General features: G+C 33.1%; 1 pseudogene; it reads right to left on the bottom strand.

Moving 5' to 3' along the window:
- Positions 1-1975: 1975 nt before the first annotated feature.
- Positions 1976-7019, bottom strand: LOC142538535 (uncharacterized; annotated as a pseudogene).
- Between the last annotated feature and the right edge of the window lie 282 nt (positions 7020-7301).

The raw sequence follows: 7301 nt of genomic DNA, 5'->3' as shown, positions 1-7301 counted from the left end.
TTTAATAGCTTGCAAGTATAACAAAATGAAACTGAAAATATCGATATGGAGATCAAAAAAGAAAAATGAAACAAAGGAAAGTGATATTAACTAACTGATCAAAGCCAAGCCGTTGATATTAACAAATATTTTTAATGAAGTAATTGTGTTGTCGACTGAGAAAGAAATGATGCGACAACTGAATTATATTATTTGATAAATATTCATCTAAAAAACTAGACGAATAAAGTTTGTGTAATTATCTCAAATATTTGTTAACTTGTTATTGAATAATACATTGTTTCTTTTTTATATATGTATTATTTAATATATTTATTATTTATGAACTAACCTTTATTTTTATTTACGATAACAGTTATATTTTTACTTTCGTCACATGCATGGCACTTGTATGCCATTGATTTATGTAAATATTTCATTTATTTGACTCAAATGGATAAACATGGATATGCATCCAACCCACGCCTAAACCCGGCCAACCTGAGCCTGCCATGGCGTACATATTCTCTTAATAGTATAATTCAAATATTAAAAAACGTACAACAAGTTAAATTCTATGTTTCGACTGTTCTACTCAGCGAGACAATAATTACAATTCAATAATATTCATCTCAACAATTGTACTCTTTGCAATCAATCAATGAGAATCGAACCCGTGATCTTGATTCCGATATCAACTATAGACCAAACGATTGTCGCATTACCAAAAACTATAGTTGATGATAACAATACAACTCAAATATTTTAAGTCATACAACAACTCAAACGTCACGTTTCGATCGCTCACTACCCAAAGACAATTATTACATTTTAGCACATGCGTACGTAGGTACACACATAATGCAATTATCTACTCACAAGTCATGACATATATCATGTATCATGTTTGCCCAAACTGTTATTGTGCTTGGCTTAAGTTCCCACACGAACTACAAAAGAGATGTCTCTCATCTCTAAACTTTTTTCTTGCTCTCTTCCCCTCCCTATATGTAAATCTTATAACTCAATAAGGATAACCCATATGATATAAGTAATAAATATATTTCAAATATCTAAAATTTCATTTATAAAATAATTAGGCTCCGCGTATATATTAACCGCGACACGCAATGTGTACAAAATATCATGGTACACAACTCAATTTCCCACCCGAATCAGTTTTTCAAATCTAGATAATTAATCTCCATTTTCCCATCTATGATTATGATGTATGAATGGTGGTTTTTGAACTCACCATTAATATATATTTTGATTTTTGAAGCCACTTTGAAGAGACTTATGAGTCTCCTGTCCTTCGTTAATGTATTTAAAATAATAATAATTTTATTTTATAAAATAATATTAATCGCTTCCATATTGATATCGTGGATCAAATAATATATATCATGTTAAAATTTTTTGAGTAGGTTTCTTGTGAGACGGTCTCACGAATCTGTATCTGTGAGACAGATCAATCATACTGATATTCAAAATAAAAAGTAATACTCTTAGCATAAAAAGTAATACTTTTTCATGGATAACCTAAATAAGAGATATGTATAACAAAATACGACCCGTGAGACCGTCTCACATAAGTTTTTGTCAAAATTGTTTGAATAGAATATTATTATTAATTTACTGTGTCAGAATTTGGAATATAGTGAAAAAAATGCAATATTGTGATATAAATTTGAAAATAAAATACAAAATATTTTACTTATTTAGATTACTATAAAATAAAAAAATAAAATAAGGTTATCCCCTATCTATTAACTTTAATTGTGGCGTGATATTTTGTACGTGACTATGATTTTCCAATCGAGATGGTTAATTCCTATCAACAAATATTCTAGTTTTACAGGCTTCGTACAGTTTTGAATAGATTTATAGTCTTATCTACGAATCTCCGAAACTAAAGACCAATAATAATTAATAATAATAAAAATTCAATGGATTTGATAAATATGACATTTTCCTACCATGCCCTCGATGTGTTTCAGGGAAACAAGAAAGTGCGACGGATTTTGTTTCGACAGAGTACGTTGATAGCATCTGAATGTGTAAATGTTGTAGCAAGAGCAGGAGCAAGATCCGCCAAATCGCCTGCAAGTACATAAACTGCTTTGAATAGAAGTTACGGACATTCTTTCGAAGAAGCAATTCTTTCTTGTAAAGAACTCATTTCGGGACCTTAGAGTAGGTTGATAACCGACAACTGAAGGCATTCTACCCAATAAAGTCGAACCTGCTTGTACGAAACGGAAGATATTGTTGATAAATAGAAATACGTTTTGTTCATTAACAACTCGAAAATATTCCGCCATTGTTAGGGCAGTTAAACCAACTCTCATACGAGCTCCCGACATTTCATTTATCTGGTTATAAACTAGAGCCACTTTTGATTCTGCAATATTTTCTTCATTAATCACTCCAGATTCTTTCATTTCTATGTAAAAATCATTTCCTTCACGAGTAAGTTCACCCACTCCATCAAATAGGGATACGCCCACGTGGGCTTTGACAATATTGTTAATCAATTCCACAATGAGTACCATTTTACCAATCCCAGCTCCCCCAAACAGTCCGATTTTTCCCTACGGCAATAAGGGGCTAAAACATCAACTACTTTATGTTTATCTTACATTTTACACCCTTAAGTTTTGTGTTTATCTTACATTTACAGGGGTTGGAATAAAATAAATACAACATGATGGATACTTGTATTCATCAATTTTTTTTTTTTAATTTTGTAATAACCTCAAGAGAGATATATGTGATATTTAAATATAGTTGATTTTTTTTTTTGGTTGTAATTATGACAAATCTCAGGAGTAGTGTATGAACCAGAAGCGACTACTAGATATTTACGAATAGAGAAAAAAAAAACACAAAGTCAATATGTAATAATTTGTTATTATCGATCGAATTCACGTCAAGATAATTTTATTGCACTTATTGCTCGTCTTTGCAAGAAACAATGTCTCCATGGCGATTTTTTTATTATTATTACGATGAAATTCGAAGTCCTTGCATTTCGATGTATATTAATTAGGTAAATCCCAAAACTAACACAACAATTTGTAAATCATGTTTAGCAGATAAACCGCAAAAAACAAATCATGTGTGATAGAGTCGTCTGAAAATGTAAGATAAACACATTTTACTATTTTAATTTAATGGAAGCCTCATAGTTTGACCGATTTAGGCGAGGAGTCTATTAATCAAATAATGACTGCTCATGATTGATATTAACGACTATCATAAACCGATTTAGGCGAGCCTGTGGAAGTTACATGAATGTGCATTGAACCTTTACCCTCGTTCACGAAATAATATAAAAAGTAAAAATTGTATGCTTCAATTTGAAAATGGCACCGTTTCGTACCAGATATATCATCGAAAATATATTTATTTTATTCGATATTTGACCCGAGTTTAATTATATATATATAATTAAATTCTATTATCTATGTATTTCGATTTATTATCTCTATAGGCACCTTTTGTCTTGTGGAATGTGTCGATGAAATATATAAATTGAAAGATAAAAGACGTCCTATTTTTTTTTAAACTCAAATTATAGCAAAACTTGAGTCAAACATGAGATGATTGATGCAATGACGGAGCCATATTTTTATTTCTACCCAAGTTAGAATTTTCTAAATCATCTTTTTTTAATGAGCTAAGCTGGAATCCTTTTTTAAAAAATTGGGCCATCAGACTATTGACAAATTTAGCTAAAATTAAACTCAAAAACTACAATGAGATCGTGTCACATGTCATTTTTGTTGGACGGAATTCATATCCGACTCAACCCACGAAAACATATAATTTTTTATGTCAAAATTATTATTTTTTCACTCTATGTATATATAGAATAGACTAGTTACAAATATAGATCCGTGAAATGGTATTACATATTAAATCTCAAATTATATATAATTTTTTTCTTTAATTTAATGTCCATCCCTTCAATTTGCACTGTATTAGACTTGACGTGCCGCGTAATCGAATGACCTGACCCTATTTCACGTCAAACCACGCATCTACGTTGAAGGATGAAGGTGAACTTCGACTTGACCATTTCTTTTCTTATTATGGATAAATCTAAGGGGAATTTGCCAAAAATATCCTTATTCCCATTCTCAACCTTTTATTTACTCTATACCCCACTAAAACTTTGTTTCAACTCCCCATATCTATAAAATTTTCAATTTTATCCTTATATCTTTATTTTTAAATAATTGATTTTCCTTGTATAAATTATGGTCCATCATGCTTTCGTAAAATAAATTAAATCTTTTACCTCTTTGACCGGAGTACCACCGGGTTATATCCACCGTATTTTACGAACTGCTCCTCACAGTCCAACCACGCGATCGCAACCGATGGTTACCGACGCAGATTCCTTCAGCAGTACTTGACACAACTCTAATTCGTTTCCTACCTTATGATGTACAATAAAAGATAAAATTTTGAAAATAATACATGAGAGGGGCTAAGAGCAAAGATCTCTTTATTCAAAAACAAACATTTATTAATACATTGAAACCTCCTGTAGATGAGGGAAAACTTGTTTAGCTACTTATAGTAGCCGAACTTGAAAAATACATAAACTAGAAAGATAAATATTACAATTTGTTGAAAGAAATGAGGAAAATGTTCGATGATCTTCACTTCTTCCTTCCTTCCTTATTTATAGAAGGCTTCTTCGGATTTGAAATTCGGATTCCAAATCTTGATAAGCCTTTACAACTTGCATATGGACCATTTACTGGTTGAGTGATCCATTGAGATGGTCCCTCCATCTTTCTCGATTTGTCTTCTTCTAGATTATTAATCTAGAAATCAATTTTTTATCTTCTTTCATCTCCCCGTGATACCAGTAGAGATGAGTCTGAAAGAGATCCGCTGTAATCTCATTTCCTTCTTCATGGAAATGTTTTACTAGCTCACTAAGAGCTTTCATCTCTTTTCTCTTGTATTTGATCCTTCTTTTTAAAACCTTCAGATATGTGTAATATATTTTCTTTAGATTTCTTTCTGGTGTGGTTTACTGATTCCTATTTACCCTTATTTATAGTATTAATTTTGGGTCCAGTTTTCTTGTCCGTTTATCATATTTCCATTATCTTTAAAGATAAAGAATCCAATGTCCTTTGTCATTTTCCACCTATTATTGTTGGTCCTTTTTCTTTTTTCACCGATTATTGGTGGTCCTTGAATTCCACTCACATGATTTTTCACATGGTGGTCTTTCTTTTCTTGGTGGGATGATCACATGTTTCTTTTAACTTTGTCGAGGAATCTTTGGCTTTTTGCTTCCTCGAGGAAAATGTGATTGTGGTCTTTCCCTGCTTGTCCTTGTTTCGGTAAAATATTTTCGATCAGATCTCGGTTTGAAACCTTTACCGAACTCCGGTTCTTCCTGATTCTGGCATTCAGGGCAGATGTTTTCTGACCATCTTCCTATATGTGCCATATTGCAGAATTTCCGACGAGTCTCTTTACTTGTCGGGAGCTTGCTGTTTCATAGAAGATTTCTTTTCATTTCAAATATTTCTTTTGCAAAACTTGTGGTTTTTCCTGTCATTGTATTTAACAGGAACGATCCATTCAAAGAATTTTGATAAAATTTGAATGGAAACTTGACTTTGTCCATCTCAGTGAGACAGACCCATAAACCCCATGCTCTTCTGGTTGAAATATCGTCTTCAGTTATTGAAGCAACCAGGGATGTTTCTTCTGTCGGAGGATCCTTGATAAATTTCCGAATATTTATATCTGGCCTCCTTAACTTGATGAAATGAAAGGCTTCGTGTGAACCTTTCCCTGCTGGTTCTGGTGCTGCACTGAAAAAGTATAGCTCCAAAACATCTCCTCTGGACAAATAATCGTTATTCGCCCAAGTTTCATGAACAGCTTCCTGAATCCATTTGGGTAATCCTGAAATTTCCGAAAAGCTAGGTGAAGTGGTATAAACTGAGGCAAGAGCCCCAAATTCGTACCATGCTTTGACCTCCTTGGGATATGAATTAGGTTTCATCCATATCCTAAGATATTTTCCTGAAACATCAACCATATTGGTAGCGGGGTTAATGCCAACTCTTGTTTTTAATTTCTCCCAGTTCTGTTGATAAACTTGAAATGGAGAAATTGCAACTTCATTAGTACCAACCTTGGATTTGCCTTTGTCAGTATGAGGCCTAAGGTTGATCTCTCCCTCTTCAATCCCCGAGGTGGAGGGTTGACTTGAGGACTCAAGATAAAAATCAGGAGTCTTAATTTTTGTTTCAGCCGACTCATCTAGAGATGATCCCGACTTAACACTTGTGCTAGGGGTATTTGAATCCCCTGCTCCAGGTATAGAGTCCTGTACTCGAAAAATCTCAATTTGGGAAACCAATGGCTTTTCAATGCTTTGGAGGATAGGCCTTTGTGTTACATACCATAACTGAGTATAAGCAAGTAAACATCCTGTAATTCGATCAGAGACAACTATCTTATCGGCTTGTTGTAATCTTCCCGCAACTTCTGCGTTCAAGACCAGCTTGTTAAACTCGTTTTGAAGCATTTCAAGGTATTCCCTCAAATGCCTCTGCATCTTGATGATGACATCGATATCACCGCTGTCCATCTTTTGTTAAAAAAATCTGCAAGAATATTTTCATGAGATTTTATTATCACAATATCAAAAATATAATTCTGACATAGTGCTTGCCATCTTAATAATCTGGCCTTCTCAGGTTTAGACTCAATTCTATTCCTTAAGAAAGCTTTTACCCGTGTGTTATCAACCTTCAAAGTAAATTTCTTTGCAAGTAAAAGTAATTGCCATTTTTCAAAAGCCCTTTTTACTGCATAGAATTCCTTCTCGTTGATATGCCATCTGATGGCTTCTGCATATGAGAATAACCCACTGCAATATCTGCATGATTGTTCTCCATCTGATGTGAGCTTAGAAAGAACTGCTGCCCACCAATGATCACTGGCATCAGTATATAAAATACCAGATCATCTTCGTCTTGAGGAATAGCCATTTTTGGAAGATTCTTACAAATCTCCTTTAAATAGACAAGTCCTTCTGTGTGTTCTTTGGTCCATATAAATCTTGGATCTTTTTTCAATAATGGACTAAACACTTTTCTGTGTTTTGCCAGATTTTTTATAAACATCCCAGCAAAATTAACAACTCCCAGAAAACTTTGAAGTTGTTTCTTGTCTTTAAGACTTTCTGGAAAATTCTGCACCTTTTCGACTATGTGGTCTTGCAGAATTATTCCTGACTCATTGATTTCAATTCCGAGGAATTCAATCTTTCT

This window comes from Primulina tabacum, chromosome 3, assembly GCF_025594145.1.
Source record: "Primulina tabacum isolate GXHZ01 chromosome 3, ASM2559414v2, whole genome shotgun sequence".
NCBI classification, from domain to species: domain Eukaryota; kingdom Viridiplantae; phylum Streptophyta; class Magnoliopsida; order Lamiales; family Gesneriaceae; genus Primulina; species Primulina tabacum.
Note: the sequence above shows the minus strand (reverse complement) of the source record. Positions and strands in the feature narration are given on the sequence as shown.